Below are 16,848 nucleotides of genomic sequence, written 5' to 3'. Positions count from 1 at the left end.
GTAACAATACACGTGCACGCGCACACATACTCTGTATATACGCAACAATTGCCCTTTTCCACGAAGTGGCAATCGCCACGGCGTTTGTGCGAAGCTAGGTGAACTTTGAGGACACACATGTATCGTCGAAGGGCTTGGTGGTAGGAGGCCAGATGCCAAATTTTCTATCCATGTGCGATATTGGAGATGTAGAGAATTTCAACTGGACTCACATCTCTGCTTTGTTGACTTGGTCAAGGCCTATGATACCACAAAGGGCCGGGGCTTTGGGGTTTTCATCCCGTATGTTTGACCCACTGCTCGTGATCGTCAAGGACCTTCCTGATGATGGACAGGCCCAGGTAGAGCTGTGGTTGTAAATCTTGTGCACCATAGGGTCCAAAATAATATATCCTCTGGCTCGTACATGATTTAACAATTTTTGGCGGCATTGTTTATGAAAGTCTTTAATGGCTGTACCACTGAAATGTCCATCTGTTATGGATACATTGGGAAGTTGATTGATGCCTGGATGTGGTAATGGCCTCGTTTCCTGCTGGTCAACGATGTTATGTATACTGACAGTAAAACATGGTAATTGCTGTCCACTCTGCTGAACGTGGAACTTGCCCCAAAGAGGTGGGGTCTTAACAGAGTACCCAGCCTCCCTGGGTACTCGTCATCAACTACTCTACCCCCTCAACCCTCCGTGAGTTATGGGGTGGATATGGAGGGGGTGGTGGGCAATGTGCTAATGGTCAACTCTGGTTTGGCCCCGCTCCGAATTAGTCATGCGAGATTATCTGTTTTATCGGCTGCGTAACACTGCGTGACATCTGCCTTGCCTTTCACTCCACGTGTTGCTCCACCGAGAGGCTAGCCTCGTGACCCACTTGAGCATTAAAATGACCTAATAAGGTGCAACTGAGTGACCACCTTAGCCAACACTTGGGACCAGTCATGGAAGGCATATAATGAATTAGCCTTACCTGCGCTCTTCCATAAATATTCATCTTTGGTGCCCCCCCCCCACCACCACTGAAGATGAACACCGTGACCATCCATACTCTCATGTCCTGCCTCCTGTTGATGAGAAAGCGAGGCCACAATGGCCTGGGACTCGCAGCCTCCCACACCCCCCGACTGCCATGCTCCCAGGTTCCCACCATTATTTTGTTCGTAACAAAAGCCACTCCCCGAGTATTTGATGTTGGCCTGCCCCATTTCGAGCATTGTTCAGACCTAATGGTGACTGGAGCCAGAACCAGTCCAGCTCTATTCCACAAATATGCAAGCAGTATTATTTGAGCTCTCAAAAGGGGAATGACAGCCTCTCTTCCCCAACAATCTTTCAGAAATTCCACATGGCCAGCCATAGCAATTGCCTGTTATTATTTGAGGCTCTCCGAGTTGGAAGTTTCAAATACCTGGCTCCTCCAAAAGGGGTCTGACCAGATAGAACTATGCAGGATATGAGAGTGGACAGTGAACATGGGTACATGGAGTCAATGGAGATTTACATATGGGTGTTATCAGCATAGAAATAGTGTTCAATGATACATCTGGAGCTGTCTTTGCCCAGTACTATATTGGTCATATGGTATTTGGGTGTGTGTAGCTATGAGTCATCGAGCTGCTGTGTGCCTGTGTGACTGTGTGGCAGGCTGTGACGTGCGGGATACAAACCTGTTCATGGAGCTGATCTCATCTGGATGATATTGAGTTCCAAGCATTCCATCGGTGAAAAAAATCAACACCTCGTTTGCTATCAAATCAACTTCTCGACCACAACTCCTGAGCAACACAGGCAAAAATAAAACGCTGAGGACTGCGTTGAGAGTCCTGCGGAAACAAAGGCCGAAAATACGTTGCCACCATTCTCATGAAGAGCGAACACTACCTTATAAAATTAAAACATGTAATACTACGCTCACGTTGCCATCAACGACTACTCGAAGCAGACCACACAGACTCAAATCTCTGTCAATTATTTTTTTATTTATACGCAACTACACGGTTGTAAAAATCTTTCAACGCGATCCACACAACCACTGAGCCTGCTCGTCGAAGAAGCCATCTCAATAACCATTTAAACGCGTACCTGTGAGAACCAATTGAACTGTGCATTGAATGTCCTCATCCTCTGCTCAAAAATATCACAAGGCTTGGCGACCTTGAAGCGATCGAGTGGCCCCTTGCAGAGAGCACAAAAAACACAATTACCTCGGGTCCACCGAAGCATTCATTCATTTTGACCTTAGGTAGTGACGGTATTCATTGTGATTTACAACTGAAGGTGCCAATTATTATGACTGACAACATGGTATCTGATTGCAAAGCTTGCTAGGTTGATGGTTAGTCTGCATTTGTGAAGTAGATACACATTGTTTGATCATATTTGAATATCACTACAGTCGTTGCCCCCCCCCCCTTTGTGCGTGAACTTGAATGTCCAAATGATGTTATTTTATTTTTTTAAATCCTGAAGAACTGCAGCAGAAAGAGAGATCTGGAAGCTGGGAAACAATGCATCTGGCAGAGTGGGGAAGTCGAGCTTTCACTTAAACACAAGAGAGGTCTCTTGAATTCTAAGAGCGTCAATTATCCTCGTGCCCTCTCTTGCGTAACGATTACTCAAGTTGAGGTACCCATCCGCAACACGGCATTTAAAATATCAACTCTGACCTGAACGTTAACACGTTGAAGCGTTACTTGATATGCGCCGACACTTGTGTCTAGAAACGATTGGACAACATCGAAAGGAAGCTTAAGATAGCTTATTTTAATCGAGAAACACCATGTTTTCATCACTAGCTACCGTGTAAAGGATAATGGAGACTGAATGGGAAAATCAATGGAGGTTATGATTAATAATAAATAGGTTTTACCCATTTTTGGCAATAAAACAGGTGTTAAGATGTTCAAACACCAAATAGACACCTTTTGCAAGGCATCAAGTCTGCATTAACCACACACAATACTTGTAGAAAAACTTACAAACATGCTCTGGTAACTATATTCAATGTCCTTGAAAGTGATTGGCCTACACCAGGACAATCCATATATTAGCAGAGCATGTTTGTTTGCATGTTTTGCAGACTTGATGCATTGCAAAAGGTGTCGATTTAGTGTTTGACGTGTCTTATTGTCAGAAAGGGTAAACCCTTTTCTTATGTCATCAATTATGGATACTGGCAAAAAGCTCCCATAAGATATCAATGGAGGAGTGACGATGCATCGATGATCGGACATTGTGTTGATGACGCACCTCCTCAAAAGCTTGCATTTTCATGATCTAGGGTGGTGATTCTGTTGAAGAAAATGTTTATTTTCGTTATTTTCATTTTCCTGTTATGGCCACGGCCACGAAGTGACCGCCAGTGGTCATCTGAACCCATTGCACACAAAATTTTAAACAAACTGTCGATTCTGTTTCCTGTGATGTGATGCATATATCGTGAGCTTAGGAGTCGATATTCATTGCACCTCTACGCTGCAGTTACAAGTCATACTTGGCATGGGGGACAGCTTTAATAAACTAAGACATCACAGGGCTTCTGTCAGCTCTCCCAGTGTCTCAATGCATTTTTATTTGTCTGCGGCCCTTCTTATAGCTTTACAGCTGAGCTAGGTTGGGCTGAATCAGAGTAATCTGGCAACACAGCTCATGACATGGAAGACGTTCAGCGTTGGTGATAATCCAGAGCATGAACAGGGTGGAAACTTTAATTGACATTTCAGAGGTCCTGGCTCAATAATGTAGTCTAATTGGAGATATAATACTTGGATAACTGCATCGGTTTTCACTGAATCAAAAGCATGTTCTTCATCTACAAAAGCCAAGCATGATGGTATTTTAAGGGCTTTTTTTGTTTGGATAATCATAAATCAACTTGTAATGCGTTGCACAGTACAGGGACACCTCTACTTACGAACACTCGACTTACGAACTTTCAGAGATACGAACAAACTTTTCCGTATGTCCAGTTGCCTGTTTGGACCGAGAGTCGTATGTTCAACCGTTGCGCAATAGATGGCAGTGGTGGTATTTACATCTGCCGAATGTGAAAAACCAGTGGCATTGACATCTAAAGGAGATTTTCGACTTTTAAAGCCATTCACCGTGTTTAGTGTACACACTGCACAACAAGTTTGGGATCGACAGGAGTAAAGTTGGACTTACGAACAAATCGACTTACGAACAGACCTTTGGAACCTAACTCGTAAGTAGAGGAGTTCCTGTATTGGCTCACTCTCCAAGAAAGAGAACGACTTGGAGGTGGGAGAACTACAGACAAGCAGAAAATGCAGCCACACGGTGAACTGGCACTCCCAACAATTGCCCAAACTCGGTGGTCCTCTATATATTAAGATGTTTTCAGCCAAACAACTACTATTTACGTGAAGGAGCCAACCTGAAAAAAAACCTTGCCTCCAACAAGGAAATACTCTCTCCCATGCAGATGGAATAGATGGAGATTTTGTCCACATTTTTCTGCACCGCCTTCTGGCAAACCGGAGTGTGGCACCTCAATAACCATGGAAAGGGAGTTGCACAACTTTTGTTTGATCCGCCAATCCCCGCCTCCACAATGCTGGGTTACTGGAGTGCATAGCCACCACTGCCTAGCTAAATGTAATTTATACATTTTTGGGTCAATTGGAAGAAAAACGTTTTCTAAAACCAGCTAAATCATCCATTATTCTGTTCCGTTCGATGTTTGTGAACATGTTATGGACGTGAGAAGAGACTACATGGACATGTCCAACATGTTGGCAATTCCCAGCTGGATAAAATCCTCTCCGCCCTGTGGCAGTTGTGGCGGTTAAGGACATAATGTATGGAAAATGAATAAGTAATGGGAAAGCTGAGAGAGAAGACAACGAATGGGAAATTAAGGAAAAATGAAGGTAAAAACTGTAGCAAAGGGTCACTAAACATGTTTGCTAGGGGGGGGAGAGGGTACATGAGGGCCCCGACGCTGCTTCACAGAGAGCAGCATCTCCATAAGAGGTTTTTTTTGGGGTTAGATCGCGTAAATATAAATGTGTCGTTAAACCTGTCACCACCCGACACAGCCAATTAGTAAGGTTTGTCACGTAAAGAACATGCCAATCCATTACTAGTACAGCACACCGGTTGTGTGTTGGAGAGTAAACCCACACAACATTGACAATTCGGGTACGACGTTTCGCCAGGCATTACAACTAGCATCACCAGGCGACACAAAGTATATTTACGTGATCCAACAGAGCAGCGTCTATTCTCAGAGGAGGCGGTGGGGAGAGGGGAGGGATTCAGAGTGGCAGTGACCACGCAGAAGACGCAATGACTTATGGGAGGTTTGAGCTGATACGGGATCCTTTATTTAACCGTATGGAGAGTAAATTCCGAGACATTTGCTGTGCTTCACAATAAAATATTTGATTGAAATACAGTGTTGTTTATATGATTTAAAAAAAGTTGTTTGAAAATGTGATATGGACAGAAATGCATACGTAATTCCAATAAAAACGCATATTTACACGTACGTAATACAGCTCTTTGTTAATCCACTACTGGATGAAAACCTCAATGTACGATTTCTGGGGATCGTTTAGCCATATTTCACCACGCAGGTCAGTGCAGGTTAATAAAGGCAGGGAGCATAAGACATAGCACCAGAGTACGGCACCAGGTCTTTTTAACTCCCCTATGTTGTCGACAATGTAGTTCCAACTGACTACCAAGATAAAAACGCAATCGATTTATTTTTTATATGTATATATTTATAATAAAAAACATATTTTGGAAAAAGTGATTGAGATTGAAGCTACAGGTGAAAAATTACAATCAGAACTCTGAACATAATAATTATATCAAAGCCATGCTTAAAAGTATCGTGCCGTATAATAAAAAGTAGGTTCTACATCCCTTTATGAATCCACTGCTGGAAGCAGGCTCCCACACACCATGTTAATCATGGGGATGTTTTGACCATACTTCACCGTACTGGTCAGTGCGGATTGCTGAAGGGGGAGCTCAAGCCCAATTCAAATGCAGTTTTGATTTTTCCCTTATGCTAGCCATAGTCTGGAATCCAACTCGGAAAATTTTATATTTGAATAAGTAATTTCTCATTTAATGAAGGAAACCCATTGTTTCGCCCAGTGATTCACTGGAAAAAAATGTAGGATTAATTTTGTGCAGCATCAGTCATGCAGATTACATCTCCACAATCGCTGAGGAACCACAGACAAGCTGGAAGGCTGCCAGGCAGTGAACCGGCACAATTTTTCCAGTCATCTATATGTTAAGTTCTTTTCAGCCAATGAGTGAGTGTTTATTATGCACGTGGAAGGGAAACCGGTGGCCCCGGAGAAACCCCACGCATGCGAGGGGGCAACACTATATCTGCATTCTGCTGGAAAGCCAGAATGTTGCGCCTCGATGCCCACGGAGAGGGAGTCTTGCTACCTTTGTCATTTGTCCGATTTGTCAACCCTCACCTTCACAGTGCTGGATTACAGGTGTAGTGGTTGAACTTTACACGAACAACTTTTGTCTTTCTTCAACCACTGCTTTATTTCCATCGTTTAACACGTTCTCCACACTCCACCGTATCCTGGACACCGCGGCTCACTCGCCGTGCTTCGCCCGTCTCGCTCACCACCTTGGTTCCCAGTATCACGTCGCTCTGCTCCGCACACACACACACGTCTTCAACTCCTCTATTACTACGCTCTCTCCACTGCTGGCTATCCTCCTCAGCTCCTCCGCTATACAGCGTCGTCGCACACAGCGAAACCCAATCTCACTTCTCCGTACACGTCGTCTCCAGCTCCTATATTACTACGCTCTCTCCACTGCTAACTGCTCCATCTTCGCTATCACTATGCTTACTCCACTGCTAACTGCTTCGTCTTGCTTCAGCTTCGCTATCACTATGCTCACTCCACTGCTAACTGCTTCGTCTTGCTTCGGCTTCGCTATCACCCTGCTCCAACTCTCTTCTAAACTCTGTTTCCTAACTCCACGTGTTCACCGCACAGCTCCCAACTCGAATCTCTTTCTCTCTGTCTCCCCCCAATTTATCCCCATTCTCATCGCTAATTAATTGGTCCGCGTGCCTCCGCACGCCTCGCGTCTTCAACCACCTCCCTTTTTCCAGACACCTCGACGCCTCCTCGGCCCCAGCAAGAGCACCAACCAATCACAGCCCTTCTGGCTTAATTGGCCCGACCGTTACCTCATCCACCCCAGCCTCTTCACCTGGCTGTCCTCACACGACCCCACTGTTTCTGCCGTCTCCTCAGGCTGACCCCAGATAACCCCCACACTGTCCGTGTGATCAATACACTCGCGCAGTTTCCCCAGCACACCTTCCTACTCCACTACACAGGCATGCAGCTACCACCGCCCGGTTATGTTTCCAATGTGCATTTTTAAACCAATAAGGTGGAAATAAATTATACCTCTAAAAATATATGTACACCGCGTACGATTAGGATAATTTTGCTGGGAAGAGGCAGACCCAGAAAATCGAGAAAGAGACATTAAGAGACAGCTAGAAAGATGGAGATATAAAAACAAATAAAACATGAAGATACACCCGGGGACACCAGAAGACAGGCAGAGACATGGAGGACGAGAGACAACGACATGTCGGGAGAAAGAAAGACAGAAATATATGAAGATATAAACAGAAATGACACAGAGATAGGCACAAAAAGAGACAGACAGACAGACACGGCAAGGGACGTAGAGAAATGTCAAGAATCGGAGCCATTGGGAAGTAAATAAATGAAGGGGCACACAGTGAGACAAAAATATACACAAAAAGAGGTGCAAGCAGTGATACAAAGAGACATGGAGGGAAACAGAAAGGCAAATGGAGAGGCAGAGAGACAGAGCGAGACACACGGCGACAGACATACAAAGAGATTGACCCCAACGGAAAAAAAAACTCATTCTCCTTTTCACGGAGGTGGGGGCAATGTCGAGGCTGTCTGGACCGAGGAGACCAGGGAGGTAAATGGACTTCCCACCTCCCACCCACCACAGAGGGCAATGGAGGACGCTTGGACAGTTTCCCTGCTCGTGCTGCTCACTGCTAGGAGGTGTCACTGTGCTCTCGTTTGCGAGCTCCAGATATTGACTCACACTTTGCTTTGTGGCTCACGCCGGTGGTATATACGCCAATATATTTGAAAAGGCGAGCACCAGAATTAGCCATTAGCCCCTTGGTAGCCGTTCCCTGTAACACACCTGTAATTAATGCACTGTACACCAAGATCAGACAAGCCATTGCAAGCCTCTCCCAGATGCAATATTCTGGCAATCGGGTTGTGTGCGCTTTAGGTCCTATTTGCAATGCAAATGTAAACTGAACACAAAACAAACATTATCTAGGCGCAGTGGTAACTGTGATTATTGCCCTGTGCTTCAACCCGGCAGCCTGAGTTTGAGCCCTGGTCAGAGCTAACATCTATGGGAAGTGATATCTGATCCGGTCCTGGTCACCCACACCTTCACCAGCTCACAGTTACCAGCATGGTGCAGCACGGTAAAATAAAAACATGACTAATACAACGTGAGAAAGCCTTCCAACAGTGGATTGACAGAGAGCTGTACATTATAATGTGTAACCATTTATTTTTAGTTCCTGGGTAGTAAGTGTTATTTCCTAATTGCTTATGCCTCGAAAGTACAGAAAATCGCTATTATTCCCCATAAACTTTGCTTTTCTGACTAGGACATTGATATTTTGAAATTTACCTATTTTCCAGTACATTCCAGATAGATTCAGTGCAGAGTAAACTTGGAATAACTTCTAGACCATTCTCGAACTTTGCAGTAATATAAATAGTAGTATAAATACAGGAGCCTTAAGCCCACCAGTTCAGCTTAGTTCCAGCTGCCTAAGTGGATACAAATCTGCATTTTTCTGAAGGAGCTTCAAGAATCCGGCAGACATATTTTGCTTTGTCTGCAGCCAATTTATCAAGACATGAGCGAAAAAGTACTCTGTGGAAGCATCTGCTAAGATATGTGAGGCCTACAAGGCATATTTCGGCATGCCTATCAGGGATCAAGACAAAGCTGGGCACCTCATTTCACCTGCGAGCAATGCAAACAAACTCTGGAAGGTAATATGGACAATTGTTGCTCCGAATTTTATGTTATAAAAAAAATAAATTGTATATTTTTTTATTTAAAATGTTTTACAATTTCCAATGTTATTCAAAACATATATCACGTATGAAAAATGTCGCGAGAATTTCTTACACATTAGTCATGGGTATTTTTGTCAGATGGTACAGAGGGGAAAAGAGAGCCATGAAGTTCGCTATCCCAAGAATTTGGCGGGAACCCACTGACCACTCAAGCAACAGCTACTTCTGCATGGTGGACCCTTCCAAACGTCGGACTAGCAAGAATGCACCTGCTATCACGTATCCGGACCTTCCTTCATCCATCGCCCCGGTGCCACACTGCCATGAGCTCCCCGTACCCACTCCACCGGAGAGAGAGCAGCCGTCTTTAGAAGAGAGCAGCAAGTCAGAGAGCGAGGAAGACGTTGTAGATCCAGATGACAATTTAAGAGCTGGAGCTGAAGAGAGAAACCCATACTACCCCAACCAAAAAGACCTCAACGACTTGATCAGAGATCTTGGTCTCACCAAGTCCAATGCCGAGCTTTTGACGTCTAGGCTCAAGCAGTGGAACTTGTTGGATGAAAATGTACAAGTCGCAGATGAGAGGAAGCGCCACCAACCTTTTTGCAGCTTCTTCACCCGTCAAGATGGGCTCTGCTTCTGCCACAATGTGACCAGTCTGTTCGAGGAAATCGGAATCGCCTGTAACCAGAATGAGTGGCGCCTCTTCATTGACAGCTCATCCAGGAGCCTCAAAGCAGTGCTGCTTCATAATGGTAACAAGTACCCGTCTCTTCCCCTGGCTCACTCGGTGCCCCTCAAAGATGATTACAACAGCATCAAGACCTTGCTGTACGCCTTGAAGCATGATGAGTACAGCTGGGAGGTCATCATTAAAATGGTGGCATTCCTGATGGGTCTCCAAGGCGGTTTTACCAAGTTTCCCTGCTATCTTTGCCTTTGGGGCAGCAGGGACACCAAGGCGCACTACCACAGGCGGGACTGGCCACAGCGGACCGAGTTCTCTGTGGGGAGGAACAACGTCAAGTGGGAGCCACTGGTGGACCCCCAGAAGGTGCTGATGCCACCACTGCACATCAAATTGTGCCTTATGAAACAATTTGTCAGAGCTGTAGATAAGGAGTCGGCAGCCTTCAAGTACCTTCAAGACTTCTTCCCTAAGCTGTCTGAGGCAAAGGTCAAAGCCGGTGTGTTCGTCGGACCACAGATAAAGAAGATCCTGGAGTGCAATGAATTCCCCAAGAAGCTCACTAGTAAGGAGAAAGTGGCTTGGGACAGCTTTGTCGCAGTGGTTCGTGGCTTCCTGGGCAATAACAAGGTCGAAAACTACGTGGAGCTGGTTGAGACTCTGGTGAAGAACTACGGCACAATGGGCTGTAGGATGTCCCTGAAAGTCCATGTCCTTGATGCTCATCTTGATAAATTCAAGGAGAACATGGGAGCGTACTCGGAGAAGCAAGGCGAGCACTTCCACCAGGATATACTGGACTTTGAACGCCGCTATCAAGGACAGTATAACGAGAACATGATGGGAGACTACATTTGGGGGCTGATTCGTGAAAGTGATATACAGTATAATCGTAAATCTAGAAAAACTACTCACTTCTAAATCTTTTGTAGTCATTTTTGTATTACTTTAGTATAAATACATGTTAATTTTGATTAATATGTTGTTTTCTGACTTTATGTGAACGTAAAGACACACATTCGCCCGTTTTCTAATTGAAAATAGGTAAATTTCAAAATATCACTGTCCTGGTCACAAAATCAAAGTTTGTGGGGAAGAATATCCATTTTCTATACTTTTTAGGCATAAGCAATTACGAAATAACACTGACTACCCAGGAACAAAAATTGTGTTACATTGTGAATTATTGAATACGCTATTGAATCCACTAGGTCCAATGTTCCCCTTTAGTTCATACGTTTTATAATTTTTTGCTTTTTTTGCCTTCACTCAGACCCCTTGGTTTAGTTGGAGTGTTCTCGCCAATAAAGTTCAGCGGCCCAACATTTTTTGTTTCATAAGTCTACCTGCTGATGAGACCCCTAAGGTTGAAACTGGTCCAGAGTTTGTTTGGTTATTATAATCCTGCTGGATAATTATTCGTCTGGAAAGCCCACAGGCTATTGAACGAATAAAATAGATTAACTTTTTGCGTGGAGAGACCAAACGGAAGTTTGGTCATTTCATTAAAAAAATGGGATGTGGAAGAAGGAGTTGCATTCTATTCTTTGTTACATGCTCATTAAGTTATTTACATTTCTATATTTGCTCACATAGCCACCAACCAGCTCACTTACATACCCAGCCACCAACTCACATAACCATCAACCAACCCACTCACATACCCAGCCAGCAACCCACTTACATACCCACCAAACAGCTCACTCACATACCCAGCCACCAACAAACTTACATACTCATCAACCAACCAACAACCCATTCACATACCCAGCCAGTATCGTGGGTAGGTATGACGGGCCGCGGCTCCGATGTTCACCCAACATGCCGCCAGAGCTCTCGGTGGGAAAGGGTTGACGAGGGGTCCCTCAGCCGACCGACGAGCCTGGGGACTTGAACTTTAACGCCGACGTTCAGGGCCACACCAACCCCCCCTCCCTTTCCATGTGCAGTGGGTTCATTGCACGGCGAGTTCACCCCGCACTGGTGATGACGCCGTTCATTGCACGGCGATTTAGGTGATGACGCGATTATTATTTCCCTGGTGGTTCATCAGAGTGAGAAGCAGACCAAGTGAAGTTATTATTAATAAATATCAATGACCAGATAAAGGCATCCCCACATTGCATTGGGCATGGGAGTTGGTTGACCGCACTTCGCCATGCTGCTCAGTAAGGGTTGTGAAGGGAGCCCCAGAATCGATTTAGATATCACTCGCCACTGGCGCTAGCTAGCCATGGATGGGTATTGAAGTCAGGTCACTTGATTTAAAGTGCAGTGTGATATTCACTGCACCACCACTCCACCTCATAATAATGGGGTAATGTTCTTTATTTGAGACTATTTTGCAGGAGGGTCCTACTTTGAAATATGAGCATTTAGCAAAGTCTGCTTTAGCTTCGAAGGCCAGGCACAATGACTATGATTTTGCCAATTACTAAGTTACAGATTGTTTTTTTTTGCTGCAGTGTACACATGCTCGGGCCACAGTACAAACACACGACTGAGAGCCGTGTGGATTGCATTCCGCTGGTTCAGTCGAAACACACACGTGAGGAATAATAAACAAGTTCATTTCTCATCATTAGACCTCCTTTGCCAGCACCAAAAAACCCTATTATTATAGGGTTTTCTCCTTTTTTTCTGGCAACAAAACTGAAACCTTTTTACGAGGAATCATGTGTGCATTAACCGCAATACTTGTGGTCAAAATGCAAACAAAAACACACTCTGATAATATATGCATTGTCCATAATAAAGGTTTTTGGGTTAGATCGCGTTATTTATAAATGTATCGTAACTCTCCACCACCCGACATGGCCAATCAGCAAAAAAGTGTCACGTTGTCAAAATACAAATAGTTCACTACTTTAGCCCACCGGTGTGTTGAAGAGTGAATCCACAACATTTACAGTTTGAGTACGACTTTCCCTGGTAATTACATCCAGCATCATCGGGCAATTCGCCAGAATGGTAAAGCCCTCACTTGCTCCCGGTCTTAGATAGAGCAGCAGGGTGACGTCATCATTTAACTCATTCAGGTGCAGTGATTTGAGGTGGAGGGGGGGGGGGTATTGTAATTATATAATCGATTGGTAATCAGTCAATGGTTATGATTAGTAATGAGTTGTAGATTAGTAATTAGTTGCAATGTGTTTTTGTGATTATATGCTACGTTAGTAATCCGTTAATTAGCATGTGTTTCCCCTATAAGGAATTGTAATATGTATTATTTAATAATATTATTTAATAATACGCATTGTCCTTGAAACGGATTGGTCCACACCAGAGACGGCTTTCTTTTGAGCCTCGTCTCAATTGGTGCTAGACCAGAGGACGCCAAAAGGCCTCCAGCTCAAAGACAATGCACTATCAAAGTAATGAGGGCTCGGGGTGAGCATCTACCATTTGGCGTCTTCTGGTCGAGCACCAATTGAGACGAGGCTCAAAAGAAAGCTGTCTCTGGTGTGGGCCAATCAGTTTCAAGGACAATGCATATATTATCAGTGTGTGTTTTTTTTTGCATTTCGACCACAATTATTGTGGTTAATGCACACATGCTTCCTTGTAAAAGGTTTCAGTTTTGTTGCCAGAAAAAAGGGGAAAACCCCTATTACCATAAGTTGATTTCTCATTCAATGCAACATATTTTAAACCTGACATAAAATATATTTTTGGGTTTTCTACTGTCTATAAAAAACGGGTAATTATAAATGATTCCAAGACAAAGCAAAACAAAAGTATATTCTACATGATACTAAATTAAGCTTAACATACATCACCATTATCATTGTTTCCAATGCTGCACGAAAGTCGTCACCATCCCACACGGTCCTGTGATCCCACAGTCCATCATCTCCTGCACATGAGATGATCTCATCATTGCAGTCCTCATCTCTTTCTCTCTCTGGGGTCAATGTTGGACAAACCCTTTCATTAAACTCGCTTGCTCAAGTGGTTGATTTCACTCTTGAGTTGTCCAATATTCTATTCCTCACGATCTTTACGAACCAATGACATACGTGTGATAGGAGGCTACATGGACATGTAAAGCCATGTTTCCACCCACTGCTGTATGAGGGCATCACCACACTGTGCGGGCTGGAGGTTATTTGACCGTACGACATCAATCACTCTGGACAATGCGGCTCGGCGAGGGATCGGCAACCAAAACAAGAAGAGGCATTTTTTTCGAAATCGGTAAGAAAAGACTCAATTTATTAAGATGCGCGGTGCACGTGGTGAATAACGAGACGGTCCTTAATACATAACGGCCACGAAGCAGCCCCTTAAAGAGCCGCTTGCAGCTCCGAAACCGCAGGTCGCCGACCCCTGGGCTTGGTGAAGACAGAAGGAAAGAGACAAGGGAACAATGAGTCTGCAATTCTGCAAATCAGTTTTTCTATGCAGACAATATCGGATGATTGGGACATCATTGCACTATTTTTTGTGTATTCATTTAATAGTCAACTCGCTTTTTTGCCCGTCCAAGGACGGGTGCATATTGCAGTAAATCTGAAATATTAAATATGAGGGGGGGGGGTTTGCCCCATATGGAGTGACGTCACCCGCTAATGGTTATTGGGGAGGGGTGCGGGATGTGGAGTGACGTCACCCGCTCATGATTATTAATGAGGGGAGGGGTGCGGCTTGTGGAGTGCGCGACCTTCTTGTGTGTTAATGTACATTTCCACGCGGTGACGTCACGCACGGATGTAGATTTACTTTTTACCGTCACTTTCTGTAAAGAAACGTCATATTTCAAGCGACTTTTCGAAATAAATTATGAAATTTAGCTCGACCTTCCTCTGCGTTAGTGTAAAAATCCACCCACTCATGAATATTAATGAGGGGGGTGGTGGGCCTTATGTGGAGTGACGTCACGCGGGGGGTTGGGCCTCATGTGGAGTGACGCCACGCGCGGGACGGACAGACATTTCTGGGTGAATTTCGATTTAAAGCTTTCGTGACTGCAAGGATTCATCTTCTTTGGTTCTTTCGGTAAAGTCACGTAGAATGAGAATAAAATAATAAATTGATAAAATAAAATAACACAAAATTCTCACGGCGTTTCGGCCACAACACAAGCGGCCTTCATCAGGTGAAGGGACGAGACTGTCTGGAGGACAGCGCTGGAGCGAACAAAGCCACGCTCAGATCGCGACCTTTAAGCTGTGTGAGAAGAAACAAAGCGCCTTGACAAAGGAATTACCATAGAATTTAGCATTGAAATAGCTGAGTGATTAGCTTGTGACTGGTCACAGAAATGGCTATGTTAAAGTCACAGCATACACATCCACAGAGGCACCTAGTACAAATCAATCAGGAGAATTTAGCATTGAAATAACTAGGAGAATTTATCATTGAAATAACTGAGTGATTAGCTTGTGACTGGTCACAGAAATGGCTATGTTGAAGTCAAAGCCTACACATCTGAACTATTCACAGTAACTGGGTATACACTACACTATATAATGAATACTATATAGTGAACCAATAAAAAACTAAAATATAAATTACCTCAATGTTATCAATAAACTCTACATATTCTCCAATCAGCTAAGCTACCAACAATAAGTCGTTATATATCACAATGCTATATGGCGACAAAAATGGGTGGATTCTTACCCTCAACTTTAGCAACACGAATAGCTACGGGCCCCGTTCAGACGGACGAGTTCATCCATGGTCGGAACGGAGGAGGGGGAGAGAGACAGCTGCGAGGCGCTGTTATACTCCATGTTGTAAACCATACCATTAACCGTGGTGTGAGAGGTATTAAGAGTCAATGCCAGCGAAAGAGCTGCGGTCTGAAGGTCATCGTAAAATACAATTAATTAAGAACGGAAATGGTTTAAAACATCTTTCCAATGGTTACTAAGCCAGAATCCATCTTTTCGGTTGAAATTGTCTCTGTGCTTGTATATGTGAATGGCCTCATGAACGAATCTCTCATGGTAGCCGGTTGGTTTGCAAAGAACCTCCGTCTTGGAGAAGTCAATGTCATGTGCGCCCACTGAATTATAACAGTGATCTGCCACGGCAGAGGAGTTCCTTCTACCGTGTTTCAAGTCTGCTTGATGTTCGCGGATGCGGTCCGAGATTTGTACTAGGTGCCTCTGTGAATGTGTATGCTCTGACTTTAACATAGCTATTTCTGTGACCAGTCACAAGCTAATCACTCAGCTATTTCAATGCTACATTATATGCTAATTCCTTTGTCAAGGCGCTTTGTTTCTTCTCACACAGCTTAAAGGTCGCGATCTGAGCGTGGCTTTGTTCGCTCCAGCGCTGTCCTCCAGACAGTCTCGTCCCTTCACCTGATGAAGGCCGCTTGTGTTGTGGCCGAAACGTCGTGAGAATTTTATTGTGTTATTTTATTTTATCAATTTATTATTTTATTCTCATTCTACGTGACTTTACCGAAAGAACCAAAGAAGATTTCTGGGTGATTATAGTCGGTAATGGGACCACTAAGTTTAATTCAACATTTGGTCCTGCTAATTTGATTACTCCTTCAGAGTATTTAATCTGGTGTGGGAGCTTTATGTTCAATATTCCTCATCTGAAAACTTTTTTAAGGTGTTAATTATATTTGCAAGGGCGATTTGTATAAATTTCCTCCACTTGATTTACTATGTATTTTTTTGTCTCCATCATTTGGTATGGTTCCATAATTACCCTCTAAACGCTATAATTTGTTTCACCAATCGTAAACTAATTAATTTCATGCTGAATTGATTATTATTACATTTCACTGACTTTAGCGTTGGTCTCTCGTTCTTTTCCTAATTGTTTTACGCCATTTAGAATTTGTATGTGTTGCTTAGAATCAATCTAAATGCTCCTAAGTCCTGATCTCGAGTGTCTTTATTAATTACACGCCTGCAATTATCTCTTTGAAAATATCGGTGAACACCGACGCGGACGGAACCGCACGTGCGGTGCCACAACCGACAATGCGGCAGGATAAAATCGAAACAAAACACTCGAAATATCGTAAAAACAAACACTCGAAATATCGT

The sequence above is a fragment of the Petromyzon marinus genome, chromosome 22 (assembly GCF_048934315.1).
Source record: "Petromyzon marinus isolate PM22_M1 ecotype Great Lakes invasive population chromosome 22, UKy_Petmar_22M1.pri1.0, whole genome shotgun sequence".
NCBI lineage: Eukaryota > Metazoa > Chordata > Hyperoartia > Petromyzontiformes > Petromyzontidae > Petromyzon > Petromyzon marinus.
Note: the sequence above shows the minus strand (reverse complement) of the source record.